We start from the raw sequence: 22,654 nt of genomic DNA, 5'->3' as shown, positions 1-22,654 counted from the left end.
ATATAATTTTCATGTTTTTATTCAATGTAACATGTTTATTCAGCTCGAGAAACATACAGTGTTTACCGATGTATTGGAAAATTCAAAATGGTGCCTGATTCTCTCTTTAACACAGTAAGTTTGGGAAAAGGTGTTATAAATAATAAACTAGACAAAATACTGTTAGAAATTCGCTCAATATATGTTACTGTGACATAAGTTGACATATATCCGGTGGTTTTTTAATAGTATTTTGTCTAGTTTATTATTTATAACACCTTTTCCCAAACTTACCGTGTTAAAGAGAGAGTCGGGCGCTATTTTGAATTTTCCAATACATCAGTAAGCACTGCATGTTTTTCGAGCTGGATAAACATATTACATTGAATAAAAACACAAAAAATATATCCAGTTTGGTAGAAAAGTAACTTATCTTGCCTTTGATAACATTTATTTGTTATGTATTTGATTTTTGACAACTTTTTTGAATCTATGTGTGCAGTAATACAAACCCTAAATTTCTGTTTGAGGAGAAAAAAGTTCATATATGTGTTCTGTACACTGGTGTTGAAATCAGGATCTGGTAGTAACAATTATTGACTGTATTTTGTCAAAATTGAACCCAGGGTCAATGGCCTTTGGGTGCATGTTGTGACTTAATAGAGAAGTTTTGGGGGTTGATTTGAACCACATGGAGTTGTTGTCGGTACTATGTTCTGACCAAAAAAAGAAGAATTAAACCATGTGTTAACCCTTTTTATTGACTTGTGATCAGCTCGCCTGAGAGGTGGCATCTGTTGCTACACTCTCATCTCAGAAGTTACTCTCGCAAAGTTTCCGATGAAGAGAAACATGAGAATGATACAATGGATGTGTGATGCGAGTCTTAAAGACAGGTTTAGATCTGATGACTTCAGAGGACGATTAAATATTGTCAGAATATAGGGAAACGTGTGTGCAAAAGACTTTAATGGTATAGCTACGTTGAAAGAATAGATGAGATTTTTGGGAATTAGTATACGTAGAACAGTTGAGGTAACATGGTTAGTTTACAGAAGACTTCCAAGGAAAACATGGGAGGGAATAATAAGAATGGACTTCAGAGAAAGAGGGATAATTAAGGACCTGGCCAGAGATAGGTTAATTTGGAAGTCAATTTCTTAAAACTCCCCAATGCATGTCAGTCTGTAAAATCGATGTTAAACTTATTATTATTATGATTAGGATGCTGCTGCTGATTCTTATATTTTGTTTATTTATTGAATAAATTTTTTTACACATAATACAATCGATGTGTAAATTAAGTCTTAAAACAGGCATTATATAGCTACATTGAAAGAATAGTTGAACTCAAGGTCAAAGGCCCAGGGAGGGGTCAGGGTTCTATTGTACCTCAAGAGAGAAGTTTGGGGATTGGTTCAAGCCATATGAAGTGTTTATTGGTATTGTGTCCTGATCAAGAAAAGAGGAAGTAAACTATATTTCATTTTTAGCACAAGTCATGTCGATGTATACCAAGTAAAAATCCTTTCTGATTAATACATATATGATTTCAGTTTAATTTAAAACTGTACATTATAAAAAAAATTAGTTTTTATTTTGAAATATTTCTTTTTCAGAATTGTTTTATTTTTAATAAAATGTTAGTCTTTATTTTGATTTTTTTTTTTAGAATGGTTTTATAAAATAATAAAGTTTATAAAATGAAAAAGTTTACATAAAAATTGTCTGTACTTTTAAATGTTTTTAATTGTCTTGCAATAAAAATATATTTTTTAGTCTTTGCATAGAAATGTTTTTTTTTTTTTTTTTTTAGCTTATATGAAAAATAATCTTTACTTTTTAGTGTGTTTTTAAATATTATTCAAAAGTAAGGACTATTTTTTATGTAAGATTTTACAATATATTTTTTATTATATAAAACTATTTAAAAAAAAACATTTCAAAGTAAAGACTAAAAAGTATATTTTGATTATAACATTAAAAATAAAACCATTTGGGAGAAAAAAAAAACATTTCAACGTAAAAACTAGTTTTTTTTGTTGTTTTTTTTTTTGTTAAACTGGAATTACATAAAGTAATAATCAGAAGGGACTTTTTCTCAATATACACCAGCATGACTCTAAACAGAAAGTGCAAGTCCAAATTAAATAAGTTTATTTAACTTAATCAAAACGTTTCATGCTGAAGTGATCAACCAAATGGCCCCCATCTTGCTGCCAAGAAGCTAAATCTAAAGGGCAGAGAGCCAAGCAAAGCAATTTTCTGGCTGCAGAGTCCCAGCCTTGATTTCAAGTCTCGCACCATGCGTGTGCAATTTTTTTCTAACTTCAGAAATAGGATTCATACCTCCCTCTTGGTTCATGCGAGAAAACGTGAAATTAGTTCAAGGGACGTAACTCATGACTATATTTAACCAACAGGAGTAATTTGTGGTGTGAATTCACTTGCCTTCCCATAAGGTCGGTTTTTAATGGGGGGGGGGGGATCTAATGTTCCAAAAAATGGACAATCTCTATTGGGACAAAAGTTTTAATTCCCTCAGTTTAGAAGGATTTCTCTTTCACTGAACAATCACAGAACAAGAGAGATACTACAGTTTAATTCTGGCTTGAAGGCTGAGTAAAATTGTATGAGCACATGTGCTTTTCTGTTTGGTAGCAAACATTGTTTGCTATGAATTTCCCCTTATTCGTCTTCTCTTCTGGTCATGTCACCATCTTTCGCATTGGTGACTGCTGAGGGGATGTGCACGAGATCATAAGTATAAAAAAAAATGAAAAAAAAAACAAAAACACAAACTCGAAAACATTCTGCAAATATCAGTTGCACTCTAGTTGTGTGTGTGACGTCATCGACCCTCTGCACGCTAAGGTTCTCATCTACATCTTCTGTTGAGGCTGCGTTCATCAGTTGCTGTCAGTTCATCCTAATGTACTCCGAGCCACAACTTGCGCTCAACCGTGTCCAATTCAAAACTGTCCTAAACTGTCACAAACCCAAGACTGTCCCCGAATTGTAAAACTATCGCAAAACTCATTGCCATTAATTTGAAATATATCTTCACCTCCATGTCCGGTCTTTTTTTAACCACACCGTGATTAACAATCCTATTTTAGCTTTCTTTTGTGTAACTTGCTGAACAACTTTCTCTCCATTGTTTTGCTGATAAACTTATTTCCTCTTTTTTTTAATTATATTTTTTTCCTCTTATTTTAAATACTTATGACTTTGATGGTGGTGGGGGCTTTGATAGTATCACACGATCTTATATAGTTATTAGAAAGAGCCGACTAACCTCCCCCCCCCCCAAAAAAAAATTAAAACTGATTTTTTTTTTTTTTTCAAGATTTTGATAAACACTAAAATGAAATGTTTAAAAATATGTCTTAATTAGAAAATTGGAAAAAATATTATCAAGAACTTGGAAAAAATTTTCCATGGTATTTTTTTTTTTTTCTTTTCTATTTAAATTGTGAATTGGATATATTTATGTTGACGTCATTTTCAATTTTTGTTGCCTTTTTTGTCAAAGAAATTAAGCTGTCTGATCTAAGAAAATATCTGTCTTGTATGCGGATATTGATGAAGGCTAACAGCAATGCAGAAAAAATCGAAAACGTGAAAGAAAGTATGAAGAAAAACAATTAAAAGCAGTATTTGGGTTACAAATCTTCAGAAACTCTACTTTTCGAAAGATCTTTTATATATAAAGATGAGACTTTTGTGGGGAGGAAGTCACTGTCTATGAAGGCCTGGAGGCCACTCGAGGATAAGGGTTAATGAATATAAAGTGGTAGTGTAGTAACCGTTAATGGTGTAAATTGGGTAGAATTTGATTATTTATGGGGACGGTTCAATAAAAACTTGTTTACATTGGATTTGAAGGTTACCATGTTGTATTCAATCAAGAAGTAGGTCAGCGAAACAGTATTCCACAGACAGGCAGTTCTTGGAAAGAAGGTTTGTTCATGGAATCTGCGTTTAAGTTTAGGCACTGATAAAGAGTGAGGGAAGTTGTATACAATGGTTGTAAATTGTCGAGTGTTTTTTTGTGAAAGTTTGGCAAGTGGAGACCATAGATTGGAGTTACTGTTAAATATTAAGAAAAATATATAATGGTTGTAAATAGTCGAGTGTTTTTTTTGTGAAAGTTTGGCAAGCGGAGACCATAGATTGGAGTTACTGTTAAATATTAATAAAAATATTTGGTTGGTTGTTTTTGTTTTACGGCATATCAACCTTTTTCAGGTTATTTAATGCCGAATCTAGTTATTTTGAGGAACGATTTTTAATGGAGTATATATTTTTTTTTTTAAGTCGGATTCTATTTAACCCATAGTTGGGACCCTAACAGGTACTATCACTCCGGGTCAGAGTGGACCTGGGAGCAATGGCAATTAAAGGTTGGCTCCATACTCCCCAAGACCTGCAAGGTGGGGCCTCACCATCGGATATAGTTTCAGGTCATATCCAGGACCAAGAAAAAAAATATATATATATTTGGAATAGAGTAACATGTTTAATAATTTGGAGAGTGAACATCTCTTTTTCAAAAAGAATGCTCTGCATTGCTATCAGCCTTCATAAATACTCACATACCCGTTTAGCAGAAATGCTTTAAGCAAACTACATTGCTCTTTTATCCGTCTTGTCTTCAGATTGTGGGGCATACTTCAACAAATTGAAAATATTCAATGCAAAAATAGTGTCTCTAATGCTACTGAAGCTTGACAATCAGCAACTAGCAACACTAAACAATGTCCCTAGAGTCATGACGCCCTTAAAATACTATGAGATACAAACGAGATGAAGATACTTTGTGAAAACCTTGAAAAATGGTAAAAAAAAAATTTGCATTAGGATGTAAATGGTTTGTTTTGTTTTTATTTTGCGCGGGGGGGGGGGGGGTTACAAACATATTCAGATTTTGTCTAAAGATCTTACCCAAACTAGATTGAAATAAATTATTAAGGATAACTGACACTTCTTTTTTTTACAGGGGAATCACCACTTATCAAGGCCCAAAGGCCACTCAAGGATAAGGGTTAAAGAGTGTACAGTGGTCAAAAGGACAATATAGTAATCATTAGAAGGGTAAATTTGGTAAATTGGATTACTTAAGGGGAACGGCTTATCGAGAACATGGTGTAGGTGTTTTAAGTTACTAGATTTTTTTTCCAGTTCAAGTTTGTTATATCTTGGTAACGCATTGAGCTCACTAGCAAGAGTTGATCTTATATGTACCATAAATGAAGCTCGGATCTACAATGAACGCCGGCCTGCAAAGCCAAGGTTGATTTTGTTGACTGCGTTTGATTCTCATGACCAGCAGTAATTATCACTTCCTGCACTGGTGATTGCATGAGCGTGGGACACTGATGCCTCCAGATATAAAAGAAATTATTGATTGAAAAAAATATTAGTTATAAGCCCCTTTAAGTAAAATGAAAGTTGAGCTCTATTTGCAAATTGAGAATAAAGAAGCCAATTAGGTGCATGCATCGTTCACAAACTTTGTTTGTTCAAATACTTTCATCGCTGTTTGAATTATGAAAGTCTGCTTATATGACTTCATAACTAACTAAAATTAACCTCCATTAAAAATGTTAATTCCTGGTGGTCGAGTGGAAGAATGCCAACCTGCAAAACCAAGGTTGACTTTATTTGAGCCTTATGACCAATAGTAATTGTTATTTCTTGCACTAGTGATTGAATGAGGATGAAACACTGGTGTCTGTAGGCATGAAAAAAAATTATTGATGTTTATTGAAAAAATAATATATATCATACAAATAACACTATACATTAATTAATTTGATTGGCAATTGATACCAGTAGTTTCACAGAAACTCAGGAAATCCAGCCTGTTGAACTAAAAAAAATACTGATTGTAGCCATTTTTCAGCAGTGAAACAGCAGGTATTGATAACCGATTGAATTAATGAATAGGGTTATTTGTAATAAAATAGTACGCTCTTACATATATAATTGAACACTCTGGTAATTTTTTACAGCATTATACTAATGTCGGTGACTATAATGCTCCCTATCTTGGGTTGAGCATACTGGGAAGTGATATACAAACTGCTATTAGCGTGTTAAGTGATACTCTTTGTTAGGCGTTTGGACAATGCCAAAATATAATTAATTCACTACCCGCATAGTAGCAGCTGAATAGCGTAATGGTTAGAAGTGCCAACTGTTGTTTGAGCGGTCGAGTTTCGATCCTGGCTTGAGGTAGTTGCTTCTTTAGCCGCACTGATGAGCTTTAATACAGCAAAACAGTATTGCATGTGGATGACTAATATATATAAACAATCATGCCCATATGCCTTTATTTTTGTTTATAAAATTGATAAGTGCTTTCTCTTCTGATGAGTTAAGGGGGGGGGAATAAATTCAAGAATTGAAATAATGACATGAATGATTCTGCGCTATGAAACAGCTGCTGTCAAGAATTGTGCATGTCAACGTACTTAAAGAAATAAATGGTAAGATGGTCAACATCTTGAAATTTGGAATGTAAACGTTTATTTGTATATGCTCTGTAGTTACATCGAGCTTCATAAATTAAAGGATTGGTATAAATAAAGGTAAAATATAATTGAATTGAATATAAACATATTTCCCTAAATATATATATATATATATATATATATATAATAATTTTTAATAAATATTTGAATATATATGTATAGGTCTTTATCTAGTATTTCTGCCATTTCCTTAGATATGTGTTCATTTGTTTTCCCTTCGTGCCTGTTATACAGAGTGGTGTCATCAGCAAATATAGACCTCCTGGACAGGGTTCAAAAGAGAGTTACTAACCTGATAGGTCCTGAACTGTCATCTAAGCTTCAGCCTCTGTCCCATTGACAAAATGTTGCATCCTTCTGCCTGTTCTACAAGTATTTTAATGGTGAATGCTTTGACGAACTACAAGCACTTGTACCCTCTCAATGTAAATACCCCCCGAAAGACCTGACAAGCAGCTAAATATCACCCCTTTACAGTAGAGATCCCTTGGTGTAAGAAAGCTTTCTACTCCAATAGTTTCTTCCCCAGAACTGCTAGACTTTGGAACTAGCTCCCGGGATTCTGCTTTCCTAACTGTACTGAAATTCAAGTGTAATGTGAACAGACATCTTGCTACTCATCTCCCTTCATAATATCCCTGTGACTTATGTCCCCGATAATAGCCCCCTATTTTAAAGTAGCAGTGCCTTGTTTGGGGTGAAAATTGAATTAAAAAAAAAAAAAATGTTTCATATTAAAAGAAAAATAATGCTGATTCATTTCTGATGAATTCTTCTGAATGACAAAATTCAAAATATTGTAACCATTTCTAGTTTGGGCAAGATCTTCAGACAAATTGTATTACAATAGCATATGCGCCTTTTTATTTTATCTTATACATAAAATTTATGTAAATATGATATCATGTCTTACATCATATCTTAAACATGCATTTTATACATCATATCTCATACATACATAAAACATCATATCTTATACACATTATGCACATCATAATCTTATATACACATCATATCTTGTACACACATATATACATCATATCTTATGCATGCATACAGTGGGACACTCTGGTGGAAGAAATAATGGTTTCTACTTAGCATTAATTAAATATTCTTCCATAAAAAGAACTGAGTACTTTGGGTTAAAATATGAATAAATGGATAAATAGCTTCATTTATATACAATGTAATTTCTTTCACTGCCACCAGCAGTTTCAATCAACTCAGTTGGTAGAGCACCAGGCGTTAGCCACTAGAGTCCCCGTTTCAAATATTGTTAGTTCTAGCTATAGTGATGAATTGTAAAGACGTGTCTATGCATAAAAATATTTCACACACATTTTTCTATTTTGTTGGACTATGCCTCTATAAAGAAAATAAAAATTGATGTTTTTATTTTAATTTTTATTTAAAAACAAAATATTTTTTTAAATGAAAGCCCATACCTGCTGAATTGAACGACGGTTTCAAGTATCAACATTTCATTTTCTTTCCTCATTGGAACGTTTCTCAATGGTTTCTAATCTTACAAAAAAAAAAAAAATCAAACAAACAAACAAAAAACAGTGGTTGTGCAGAATTGTGGATTTTGAAACAAATGCATTTCAGGTGAAAACATTATTACACACTTACATGTCATGTGGAAACTATAAATTATGAAGTAGAAAGTAAAAATAAAAATTTTCAAATTATAGAACTTTATCGTATGTTTTTTGACGTGGAACAGTTCTTTGCGACCAATTCTGTATGACAAACTTATTTATCTCCCTTGTTTTCATAGCTTTCAATTAAAATCCACCATTTCAAAATAGAAAATGTCAACTGAGTAGTATGTACGATTTATTTATTTTTGTATTTTACATTCACCACTTATCAAGGCCCAGAGGCCACTCGAGGACAATGAGTGTACGGTAGTCATTGAAACAATAATTGTTAGTAGCTGAAATTTTGTATACTTTGATTATTTAAGGGAACGGTTCAACAAGAACTTGTTCGCATTAGATTTGAAGACGATCATATTGTAATCAGCTGGAAAGTAGGCTAGCGGAAAAGAGTTCCCCAGGCGGGCAGTTCTAGGAATAAGCTTTGTTCATAGAATCATAAAAATTAGATCTCTAGCAGTACATCTTCTACTGGAATTTTTTTTTTTTTTTTAATTTATGCCAATTTTAACAGGATATGTAGGTATATAATAGAGTTTTTACTTTAAAAAAATGATCGAATAGAAAAATAATTACAAGTAAAGATAAAGTTTATCGAATTATAGAGTTTTAATGTGGAAGAGTTATGTGTTCAATTCTGTATGACAAACTCACTTATCTCCCTTGTTTTCCTTGCTTTCAATTAAAATCCGTGATTTCAAAATACAAAATGTCCGCTGAATAGTATGCATGATTTATTTGTAAAAACTAGATCTAGGAAATCTAGTGGATCTTTTTTTTTACCTTTTTTTAATTTTTGGAATTTATAATAATTTCGACGTGATATGTAAGTACACATGAAAAGCGTTAATTTCAAATCCCACTATTCTGCAGAAGAACAAAAAAAAAAAAAAAAAAATTGAATGAAAAATTGGAAATTTTCTCCAATTGAGTGAAATGTCTGTGATTGTATTTTTTTTTTTGTATTTTGGTTCAATTATTTCTAATCGATTTTATCTGATTACTGATTTATTTTTTAAATGATTTTATATACAAGTTTTTAAAAAATTCAATATCCTCAATGTTTGTACAGTTTCTGAGTGAGTTACCTCCCTTAGATAATAAATAAAATTTCTCGTAAATATTCTTCTCTTCATAATTTTCTTTTCTTTACCAATATACATTAAAAAAAGGGGGGGTTGTTTTACTGTACGCATAAATTCAAAAAAGTTGTCATAAAACAAATATATAACAAATAAATGTTATCAAAGACAAGATAAGTTACTTTTCTAACTGGATATGTTTTTAGTGTTTATATTTAATGTAACATGTATATTCAGCTCGAAAAACATATAGTCTTTATCGATATATTCGAAAATTTAAAATGGCAGCCGACTCTGTCTTTGAGGCGGTAAGTTTGGGAAAATTAGTTATAAATAAAAAAAAACAGACAAAATACTGTTAGAAACTCGCTCAATATATGTTACCGTGACATAAGCTGACATATATTCGGCGGGTTTTTAACAGTATTTTGACTGTTTTTTTTATTTATTTATAACTCCTTTTCCCAAACTTACTGTTCCGAGAGAGAATCGGCCGCCATTTTGAATTTTCGAATACATCGGTAAACACTGTATGTTTTTCGACCTGAATAAACACGTTACATTAAATATAAACACTAAAAACATATCCAGTTAGTTAGAAAAGTAACTTATCTTGCCTTTGATAACATTTATTTGTTCTATATTTGTTTTGTGACAACTTTTTCGAATCTATGTGTACAGTAAAATAAACCCCAAAAAATAATTAATTCACCACAAACAAGTGATATTGGCAATGAGATGCAAAGGGCTACTGTGAATTAGGAACCATATAGGGAGCTTATTCACGTTATATTCAAATTTCTGTATGTTGATATAGTCAGGGAACATAGCTAATAGCAGAGTCCAACATTCACACTCCTTACCCTAATATTCACAGGTAACATGAATTGGGACAAATATATAGAAGATACAAAATGGACTTTCTTCTACTGTGCCAGAAAACTTCTCACACCTGCAAATCTCTATTAGTGTATAAAAGGAACTTTGTCAGTGTGTGAATTCGTTCCCTATTTACTTGGAAACGGCTGGGCCGATTTTTATGTAATTTCACACGAAGGAACTTTATGTGCCTGGCAATGTTTTTAGATAGGTTTTGTATCAGAATGTCTTCGATAAGTATCGATAATTGATAATCAAAATAATCCAAATGAAAGAAAGAACAGGCGATTTTGACCAAAGTTAACACCTTACACAGCCTAACATCATATTTGAGAAATTTTATTACCACACAAGCTGAAAGGCCCGAGATATAAAATCAACAGTAGGTTCTTTGATATGACAGAGGCGTATTCGAAATGAATATTTCTGCTTAAAGCACAATTACCCATGATACTTGACTTTTGCATTTTAAACTGTAATTCAACCTGTTTTATATAAAAAAATAATTTTATAAAATCAGCAGTAGGTTCTCTACAGTGCAATTGTAGACTACAATGTATTGTGAACTAAGTCACTGCATGGAGGTATATGAAGCTTCCCCTCCAATGCACCAAGATAGGTCCCCAACAGCAAGCAATCAATCGATTTGATTGAAAAATAGGCAATTTCACCGATTTTGATGACAATGAAAATATGACAGCGTGAAACATTTATTATCATTCAATCCTGGACAATGTTGGGTGTCCCTGCTAGTATAAAAGATTACTAATTTTGCTTTCATTTGTTAGCATGATCACATTATGTATGGTAATGGTGTGGAGAGGAATAGGAATAAGTGGCCACGGTTGGCATGTGTCTGCTGTAGGGAAGCAGTGACGTGCAAACTTGAAACCCTTCAAATACAAGAATAATATGATTATGGAAATTTACGCGCTTGTTTGGAGTCCAAGGTGGTAGAATAAAAGACAGATCTTTTTGTCTGACAGATGTCTTTTGGTTTTTGGACGCTGCATGTGATTTTATTGTTGAGAAAAATAAGAAAAATAGGAGGACTGCTGCTGCTTAGGTGAAAAGCAAATGTCTTCGTTGTGGTGGAGGGGGGGGACACAAAATAACCCGATTCAAGTGTGTGCTTTTTTTTTTTTTTTTTCAAGTCTAAATAATTTACTGAATAAATCGATTCTCTAACCTAAATATATGTGTGTGTATTGTTTTCTACTGAACGATATTGTGACACTGTGGTCGACCTGCAGCTGTTAAGGAAAAAAGTGAGAAAACAAGTATGAAATAGATTTATCAATAGTTAATAGACAGAAATTTGTTCTTAACATAGACAAAGAAAGGTAAGTGTAGATTTACATTTGGGTGTGATGAATGACGAGACTGAACAATAGAGATATTTAGTTTTATGACGCTAGGGAGTACCATGGGGTATGACAGCCGATAAGTTTTTAACAACAATAGAAATGATTTAAGGATGACAAGGGTCAGCATATAATCGACTGACAACAGTGAGTCAAATTTTTTACGACAATGAGAGTTGAGAGTTGAGTTGGATGCATGAATAGTAAGACTTTGACTACGGTTGGAGATAGATCGTGGCTTGGGCCAGATCGGAAAAGCTTTGGGAGATGGAGATGAACTGAGTGCAACAGACGAACCCAGCCTCAGCAGGACGTAGATGTGAACCTTAGCATGTAAAAACACACACCTAATCGACATATATGTGAAACATCAGCATCTTTGTTTTTCTTGTGTTTTGTTTTGTTTTTCTACTTGTGGATCCGTGCATTCCCCAGTATGAAAAAGATGATGACACAGCCAGAACAAGAATGATGAAAGATGGAGAACAAAGCAACAGCATACAACGTTGGGGGTCAGTGACTTGTCGGTGAGGGATTACATGGTGTCACATCAGCACGTTATCCATCATCCCTAGAATGATCTGATGGTCTTTGTCATTCCAATAGACGAACTATCAGAATTTGCATCAGAAGCCTAGAATGCCCACTTTAATCAGAATATTGACTGCTTGGAAATCATTCAGAGAAGTGCAATCAAACGATTAACCTTCATCAGACTCTTGCTATACTCTGATTATTAATACTTGGTTCTACTGGGCTTGGATTGATTGAAGCTTTGACATCCAGTGTTATAAGGGCTTAATTTGTAGCAGCTGTAGTGATTACAGAAGACCATAACAGTAACAACTTGTGGTTTATGAATTTTTATCTGTGTTTGGTTTATAAACTCAGAGATGATTGGTGCAAGCATTCAACTTCCCTTCTGGCTTGACCAATCAAAGGCCATCTCTCAGGCAAGCTGAGCATGTGATAGAAGTGTATAAAAAGGGTTAACACATGACTTAATTCCTTTTTTCTGGCCAGGTGACTAAAGCGAGCTGACCTTTTTTTTTTACAACACTTCTTTCAACCCCAATTTTCTTTCTTAGGATCCAGCCAAAACCATCTGGGCTGAGTCACCATTTATCGAGGCCAAAAGGCCACTCAAAGATAATAGTTAATGTGTTTGTCAGGTAAACGGTGAAACAACACCTTGAAGATTACTCGTCGTCTCCCACTTCAATTATTATACTGACATGCAGAAATTTAAATGTAATATGATCAGACATCTCGTTGCTCAACTCCCTACATAACGTTCCTGTAGACTTGGTCCCAAATAGTAGTTCCTAATGTCCATGTGGTAATATGCCTTGTTTGAGGTAAGTAATAGTTAAATAAAAAAGATGATATTTTATTGCATACGTTTGATGTACCGTAACGATGCACTCCAGTCATCCAAAAGAACAACTGAGAACTCAACTGATGATATTACCAAGAAAGTCAGTTCACATACAAAATTGCATGAATCAATGCATGTTAAGCCACAACAAAAAGCACAAAGGGGGAAATGTTAGATGGATGCATACCAACTGGAAATAAATATGCCTGATGAAGACGTACATTGATGAAACTTGGTTGCTGTTGTTTTTTTTAAATAAATTAATGTTTATTTATTTAAAAAAATTTTGTTTTATTGGCTTGCAAATTCACACAATGCTTACACCGAGGAAAAAAAAAATATAGGTCATTCATTTCATTTGATTCACGGGCAATTCTCCTGATTGGAGCATAGAAGAAGAAAAGAGATATCAAGTTGAGACTAGGACCTTGAAGGCAATAGGTTGCCAGTTCAACTCTAGTTAAAAATGCACCTTCAATTGTGTAGTAAAAATCAATCTTGCAGACGACCTCGTGTTTGCTCAGAAGTTTAGTAGCTGTAAGGTGATGGACTAGAGCTTGATTAATTATGGACTCAAATATTTTGGCAAAAAGCGGGAGGAGGCTAATGGGACGATAATTTAATGGGTCAGTTCTTTCGTCAGAATTCTTAAAAACTGGTGCCACAAAAGTAGTTTTCCAGCAGTCAGGAAAGCAAGATTCGTTAAGGCATTTGTTGTAAAGTTTGGAGAGAACTGGAGCAACCTCAGTGGAGCATTTTTTTAATAGCACAGCCGGGATGAGATCAGGTCTACATGCTTTTGAGGTGTCTAGGTTTTTTTATGATACCATGCACCTGAGAAGGGATGATTTTTAGATCATCTAGTGTGGCGTCTGTCCACAAAGGAAAGTCAGGCAGGCAGTGGTTTTCTGAGTCACATGTGGAGTTTGAGGCAAACATATTAGCCTTCTCAGTTGCAGTGCAAACAACCTCATGATTGTTTGATAGTGGAGGAATTGTTGACTACCCATTATTTACTACACTGTTTGGATTTTCAAAAAATCACAAGTTCCTAATTTGTGCGCTTCAATGCGTTTTCTGGTGGTTTCAATATATTCGCTATTCTATATTCTTTGTATCGGGATATCTTCAATAAGTATCGAGAATTGAAAAAATCTGATGAAAGAAGGAACAAACGATTTTGACTAAAGTTAACACCTTATATAGCCTAACATCAAAAGTGGATTTGAGAAGTTTTTTTACCACACAAACAGGAAGGCCCAACATAAAATCAACAGTAGGTTCTTTAATATGACATGGGTGTGTCCGAAATGAACATTTCTGTTTAGAGCACAATTGCACCGTGATACTTGGTATTTGCATTTTAAACTTTAATTCAAGTCATTATATAAAAAATGATTTTATAAAATAAACAGTAGGTTCTCAACAGTGCAATATAGACTACAATGTATTGTGGACTACGTAGGTAGGATTGAAAAATGGGCGATTTTACCAATTTTGATGGCAATAAAATATGGAAGGGTAAAACATTCTTTGATCCTCATTCATTACCAGGCAACGTCAGGCCTTCCTGCTAGTCTATATATATATATATAAAAGTGACCATGTCTGAATGTGTGTACAGAATGGTCTCTATAAAATTACTCTGTCAATTTTTAGTCTACAGTCTTTAAACTTGATATATAGAGGGGACTCAAACGTGTGGAACAAATTCAATTTGGTTTTTAACTGGTAAAAATAGCTGCTAAGTGATCAAAATTGAAAAAAAAAAAAACTGGAACTCGCCAGGCGTAAGTCAACTTAACGTGTAACCTGTATACATGCGCAAATATACATTTATATGTTTAACCATGTTCATTTTTAAAGTTTCAATATCCTTGTGCCCTTAGGACAGATGGTAGCGAATACCACTAAGAGCTAAATGTTTTGGTTTCAATTCTAACTGATGGCACCCAAGTCATATTTTCTTTTTAAAACTTGAAATCACTACTATATATTGGGTACAATATAATAATCAATAGAGAATTGGAATGATAACAAAAAATTTCAAATCTTCATAAATTAAAATATCATATTTAAGCATATTTTACAACCAGGAAATGCCGGGTGACATGTTAATAAAACAAACAATGCTATATCTTTATTGTTTGTTAGAGTTAGTTAGGGTTAGTTAGAGTTAGTTAAGGTTATCTTTATTGTTAGTGACAGTGATTAAGTAGGGTAGGTGAGAAAGGTTGAGAATGTATAAGAATTGACAGAGTGGTTTCTCACTCTGAGCGCCAGTCAATCTCAATTTTGGGTTAGTTTATATCACAATTTGGGATACCCATGAATCCTCCTGTAAACACCCATTCTGGGATTTTGCCTTAGCTGTCAATGTAGCTATACAGCATAATCATGCTGACACACCGGTTCTTGTTAGATTACCGAAGTTAAGCATGGTCAATACTAAAATGGGTGACCAAGTACTGCATGTACTCTCGGCATTATTTCTAGTCGTTTTCATCTTCTGCTGATTCGAGGAGTGGTTACAGATTGCGCAACTCTTGCTTCACAATTCAGTGCATATCATCCATCATCTCTCCAGATTGATCAAATTGTCCTTATCATCCTGACGGATAAACATCCAATGTAGCTATACCTGTTTACTTAAGATGTAGCATTCCCATCTGCGAGTAAGTATTTGTAGATTGCAGGTGGTTTTGAATCAATCAACAATTATTTTATTTCCAAAATTGTATTTCCATGTCAATCAACCACCAATTGCCATGACAAATAAGATTCTACCAGAGAGCCCATCCTTCAACTTCTTCAGCTTAATATTCACAGGCAACATGAATTGGAACAGTGAGGATGTTGCTAAGGCTGATGCAAACAAGGTGAACTCCCTATACCGTGTTAGAAAATTACTTGCACCAGAAAGTATCCTATATCTCTACAAAGCCACAAGAAGCCCAGCCCAGATATGGCAACACGGAATATTGTTGCTATTTCTGGGCTGAAGCATCTACCGCGAGTCTTTCTCTATTAGACACGGTCCAAGAAAAGAGTCTCAAATCTAATAAGTCCTGCACTATTCACTAAGTTCCAAACTGTTTCATCGCTGCAATGTTGCGTCCCTGAGTTTGTTTTTCAATGGAATGTGTTCTGATTAATTCATAGCACTTGTGCCCACTTATACATACTCCCGATCAATCCCACAAGCAGCAAAATCCAGCCTCTTCGCCATTGAGGACCCTGAATGCCAGAAAGTCTACTGTATTAGTTTTTTCCCTTGGACTGCTAGACTTTGGAATTGTTTCCTGCTTCCTCGACTGTACTAACTGCGTAAGTTTAAATGTAATGTGAACAGGCACTTAACTGCTCAACTCCCCATAATCCCTTGTTAGAAATTATCCCAAATAGTAGATGTGGCAATATACCTTGATTGTGGTGAAAAGAAAAATCGATTTTAAGAGGTCACACAATATGCACAATCAGATGCTATACGTAAGTATATTTGGTTATTTTGTTTGTTGTCCTTCCAGAGAAAGATTTCCAGACCACATTGTTAGCCTCGGTTCTATGAGAAGAACACGCAGAGGCCCCACTATGGGGCATCAAAGACCCTGATTCAAATTGATAATGCTTCTGTTCAATCTCAAGAGACAATGGATATCCCCTGTAAAGGTAGCTGCACGTGTAACTAAGAGACAAGGGTTGCACAATCCACAACCACACCTTTCCTGAATTGGCACTGCTTGAGACCAGTGGCAAGGAGAAGTGAGAGATGATTGGAAACAATGCCGAGATAAGCGGAGAACACATACAGCACCTGGAATTCTAAAATGGTCACCTATTTTAATACTGACCATGCTTAACTTCAATGATCCAACGGGAACAGGTGTGCAAATGTGATTATGCCGTATATAATGTTAATAAAACGAATGGATCGAATCCTTGGCTTTTTTGGCAAGGATTCGATCCATTCATCCATTTGATCCATTCGATCGGTCAGTGAAGGGGGAATCTTTCTAGGAGACGATTTTTATTTATTGTTCCAATTATTTAGGGAGCTGAACCCCCCCTCCTATTAAAAACGTAAAGAGCTGTGTAAATTGGGGCTGTAGTCAAGGTTAACCCGAAGGATCTCTTTCCAATGCGAAGATGTAGAGGAGGATGTCGCTTTTTTCCAGGATTGCTATACATACTCTCGGTTGTCACCTTGTAATCTTAAGTGTCTAGCAAGTACCATTTTTTTTTTAAATCTTTAACGTGACTTATCTGAGGATTGAATTCTGGTCTCCCAAACCATATTATTATCAAAATTGACAACATTCACAAAAAAGAATGAAGAAATAATAGACAACACAGTTGAATGTTTAGAGTAAGTTTAATAATGTTATTGTATCAATGTGGTCATGGGGTGAACTCCAAGAAGGGGTCAATACGGTCGGTGGGAGGGGAGGGGTAGGTGAACTCCAAGAAGGGGCAAAAAAAAAAAAAAAAAAAAAAATGGTTTGATTCTGTGAGATTTGAAGAACCAACAATTCAAATGAACCAACTCGAATGTTTTGCAACTTATGTCTTCTTTAAGAGTCGCAGGGAGAGACAAAAAACAAAGGTTGGAACACTTTTAACAGACAGACAAAACGGCCCAAAAAAGAATTTGTGGGGTGGTGGGGTGGGGTTAGAAAGAAGAGGCTGCAAGATTCTTTTTTATTTTGGGTTTTGTTTGTTTTAAAAGAGAGTTGTTTTTTTTGTTGTTGTTGTTGTTGTTGTTGTTGTTGTTTTTTTGTTTTGCAGAACTCTAAGGAATTTTTTTTTTTTTTCAAAATTTTGGAGAGCCACGAAAGAAAAAAAAAAAAGAAAAAAAGCGATGAACGACGTCGTCACAGCCAAAGTTTGTTGTGTTTTTTTTTTTTTTTTGCTTTATTTTTGTTTTATGTTTTGTTCCACCCCCATGCATTTTCTTTTTTTCATCATCTGGGAAGAAAATTTCATTTTTTTTTCTTTTTCTCTAATTCTGCATATGTATACACAAACACACACACACGCACACACTAGTCTGAGGTATGCACCATCAACTAATGACGATGACCGCAGGCGCTGCTGGGGTGGGTAGGGGATCAACGGCTGCAGAGTTGGGGATGAAAACATTGCAAAGTTCTTCTTCGACAGAATAAATGTTCAAGGGAAGGGTCATGTCAAGTCTAGGGGTTTTTTTTTTGAGGGTAGGATTTTGCTTGCATTTTTTTTTAAATTCTTTATTGCAGATGGGTTCTTTTTCTTTTTCAAATTTTGAAAACTATTTTTACGAGGCTTGAAGTCTGGGAAGAATAAAAATAATAATAATAATAATAATTAATAATGAATAATAAAAACATTTGTTTGTTGGAATGTGAGAAACTGAGAGGAGGAGGAGGATGGGCCGTGGGGAGGGTGGTAGGTGAAAGGTCCAAACATACAAAGTATACAATGTTACAATTTGAAAATTTTAAGAAAGACTTAAAAAAAAAAATGTAGAAAAAAAAAAAACAGTAAAAAGTTTCAAACACTGTCTGATAATTCTTGCAAAATTCTTGGAAAATTGTACCCAAATCCGAATTTTTTCTCATGACAATTTCATAATATTTGGATAAGAGACATTTTTTTTTTTTTTTTTTGTTACCTCCAAAGAATTAGGGAACTCAGCAAACAAGAATACTTTACTGTGAGAAACAAATAAAGTAAGAAAAAAGTGTAGTATCTGTTCTGATACTACACTTCACTTTTTCTGTCCTCGGTCAGTGGAGGAGAAATTCTTCTAGACTGCGAGAATTTTTATTTTTGTTCTTATCCAGAGTGCCTCTTTTTGAGGAGCTGGATTTTCCTCACATTAAAAACCGACCGTGTGTCTAACTCTGCCCTCGTGGGGAGGCAAGTAAATAGGAACAAATGAACAAGTGCCCCTAATCCCCACTCCAGCTTCTTTGGAAAGAAGACATAAAAGACACATAAAAAAATGAGGGAAGAGTGCTTAAGAGAATTAAATAGAAGTCAGAATAATAATAATAATAATAATAATAATAATAATTGTAGTAGTAGTAAAATGATATTATTATTATTATTATTATAATAATAATAATAATAATAATAATAATAATAATACTAAGAGTTGTAAAAAAAAAAACAAAAAAACAGGTGTTAATAAGGATTAGTGACTTTCTTATCTGACAAGTGACCAATGAAGAACCCCAGGTGTTATGGGGGTGCCTCACACAACAACCAGACAAATGGGGTTGCTCTTGTTGCAATTAGAGCATGGGGGCAGATCTTTGTATTTTCAATTAAACATAAAAATGTTATATATATATATATATATATATATATATATATATATAAAATCCCTTATTTTTCCTGTTTTTTTTTTGTTATGTGAATTACTATGGTTATCATGACAACCAAGGGGGGGGGAGAGAGAGAGAGAGAGAGAGAGAGAGAGAGAGAGAGAGCAACAAACACACATAAAACAAAACAAAAACAAAAAAAAAGTAGTAGAAGAAGCCGAATTTGGTCTTTGTTTTTTGTTCTTATTTTCTTATAAGAGTACCGGGAAGTCCATTTGGTTTTAAATTAGTTAATGTTCTTCTTTGTCTTAAAAATTGTAGCCACTTGGACAGTGGTCAGATTCTTGTAGTCTTCTTTTTTTTTTCATCTACAAATGAGAAAGAGAGAAAGAGAGAGAGAGAGAGAGATAAAGAGAGTGGTCCATTTTGATGGTGGTTGTTAGGAGGGAGGGTAAGACGGCAATGGGATCTGACAATGCAAATAAGAGAGGAGGAAAAAGAGGAGGTGATGATGATCAACAGAAGGCTTCGTGGGGGTGGGAGGATATGAAGAAGGGAGAGGAGAGAATGTCAAGTACTTACAAAGTGAGGAACAGGAAGAGGAGATAATCATACAGATGGTTCATTTGAACAATTAAATTTATTTGCCATTCTCTCTTTCAGATACACACACACAGATTTTACCAATACTCAACTAGCTTCATTGATTGGATTTTGCTATTATCTGACCACGTCTTCATTCATGGACATCCGTTTAAATATAATTTTTTTTGCAATGTTTGTACTTTTTCAAGCATTGCTGTATTTTGAACATTGCAATTTTCAATATTTTGTGCTAACCAGCAATGTTATAGTAAGTCCATAAATTTTTCTTTCTAATTATTTTACTCTGAAGAAAAAAAAAAAAGCCAAAAGAACAAGGAAATAATTAATTCTTTCTTATACTGATTGTTTTTTTAATAATAAATTTAGTAAATCTTAATTTTCATAATTCCCCCTCACATATAACTATAATATTTTTAAAAAATAAATATTAACAAGTTTTTTTTTCTACAGACATTAGTGTTTTATTTTTATGCAATCAGCAATGTAGTAAATAATAATTACTGCTGGTTGGAAGATTTAAACTCAATCAACAAAGACAGCATTAGCTTTGTGGGTTAACATCCATTTTCTTGTTTATATATATATATATATATAGGGCTCTTGCAGTCTTTGACAGACTATGGATATCTACCATAGGGATGCCTGCACATGAAATTCTTGTGGCAGGAGGTGCGCAATCTCCAACCACACCTGAGTCAACATTATTAAATACCAGTGGCAAGTGAAGTGTCTGTTCATGACGACTGGAAACAGCACTGATATAAGCAGAGAGCACATACAGCGCCTAGAACTCCCAAATGGTCACTTATCTGGTACTAATCAGGATCAACGTTGCTTAACTTTGGTGATCTGATGAGAACCGGTGTGTCAACGTGTATTATGCCATATATATATATATATATATATATATATATATATATATATATATATATATACACACATGGCATAATACACGTTGACACACCGGTTATATATATATATATATATATATATACACACACATGGCATAATACACGTTGACACATCGGTTATATATATATATATATATATATATATATATATATATATAGGAGAGAGATGTAATTAAATTTAATCCTATTGAAAATGCCTTTTATTTCACAAAAATGTTTAATATATTTTCAAATTTATGCAGTGATGGATTTTTTTTACTAATGTTTATCTGCTGATAAGAAAAGTCTATCATCGAAAATCCATGGATTAATGATTATTCTTTATTCTAATTCCTTGTTGGATTAATAAATATTGTAACAGTAATACACATTTTTATACGTTTGAATATAAGTTCAAACTTGATGAGGTAAGAGTTATCTCCCCTGGTTTATTTCTTCAATCTATATTTGAAAATCTTTTTTAATCTGAATGTTTTGTTTATTTTCTTTTTTTAATTTAAATGTTTTTTTTATTTTCTTTTTTTAATCTGATTTTTCCCCTATTTTTTATTCTGAATGTTTTCCTATTTTAATATGAACATTACCTACTTTTTTTTTTAAATTCTGAATGTTTTTCTATTTTCTTTTTTAATCTGAATGTTTTCTTTCTTTTTTTATTCTAAATGTTATTTTTCTTTTTTTATTCTGAATGTTTTTCTATTTTCTTTTTTTAATCCGAATGTATTTTCTTTTAATTATTAATAGAAACTTATTGTTCTACTATTTCTATTTGCATACTTTTGATTTATTATTTGTTTTCTTTATTAAATTAATCAACTTATCAAAAATACAACAGAGAAGGATTACCAAAGCAGACCTGTGTTATAGATTGGGACTCTGCACCGGTCAGTAGCGATTGAGTTAACTAGTATGTATTTTGGTAAGGGTCACAGTAGTACATGTCATCGTAATCAAATTTCAAACATGCCGTCCTCAAACGACAGGGGTTAAAATTGACCCCTTTTCTTAAACCATTATTTTGAATCTTCTGGCTCAACTTTATATGAAAAAACTTGCCTTTAATTATATTTTAAATACTTTATAAATATGGTGATATAAATGGCTACTGTTACTAAACTACACATTTAAAACAGAGGTATATTGAAGTGGCCAGCTCCCACAATGGCTACCAAACTTTATTGACTAGTTTTCTTATTTAATTAGCTATAAAATTCTTAGTATATCCTTTATGATTACTATATTGACCAATTTCTACTGTACACTCTTTAACCCTTATCCTTGAGTGGCCTCTGGGCCTTGATAATGTGGTGATGCCTTTGTAAAAAAAAAAAAAAAAAAAAAAAAAAAAAAAAAAAAGATTTGAAAGCTTTATATTAAATTAAAATTTTAACATTGAGTTCAAATAATAAAAAATAAAAAAACAGCATATATTTTTAACTTTAAAAATGAAATATATTTCCATATAGCTATTTTTATGTTTATTTATATAGAAATTTTTTTTTATATAAACAAACATTTGAAGAGGTCGTTTGAGGGCACCAATCCTATGGGCCAGAAGATAGAACTGCCGACTATCAATTTGATAGTTGTAGGTTTGAATTCTGGTTCAGGATAGGTGTTAGTCTAGCCACACTAAAGAACTGTGATACAGTGAAACAGTCTATCTGTAGATGAATATTATAAATATATATATATATATATATATATATATATATATATATATATATATATAGAGAGAGAGAGAGAGAGAGAGAGAGAGAGATAATTTCTTGACAAAATCCATGAAATTAAGTCACAGATAAGTCTATATTTTTCTTCCTTTCTTTCTAGTCTGTATACAAACACATACACACACGTACTCTGATGCATATATGCATACACACACACTGACACACATATATACACATCTTCACAATGCACACACACACACACACACACATATACATA

At 33.3% G+C, this 22,654-nt stretch overlaps 1 long non-coding RNA gene across 1 annotated transcript; it reads left to right on the top strand.

Annotated features, from left to right (window-relative positions):
• Positions 1-14,896: 14,896 nt before the first annotated feature.
• LOC145259942 (uncharacterized) lies at positions 14,897-22,654 on the top strand. Its single transcript, XR_013864234.1, has 2 exons — positions 14,897-20,658; positions 20,874-22,654. It is a non-coding gene; the product is annotated as an uncharacterized LOC145259942 (long non-coding RNA).

This window comes from Euprymna scolopes, chromosome 35 (assembly GCF_053919585.1).
Source record: "Euprymna scolopes isolate OS-2025 chromosome 35, ASM5391958v1, whole genome shotgun sequence".
Lineage (NCBI taxonomy): Eukaryota > Metazoa > Mollusca > Cephalopoda > Sepiida > Sepiolidae > Euprymna > Euprymna scolopes.
Note: the sequence above shows the minus strand (reverse complement) of the source record. Positions and strands in the feature narration are given on the sequence as shown.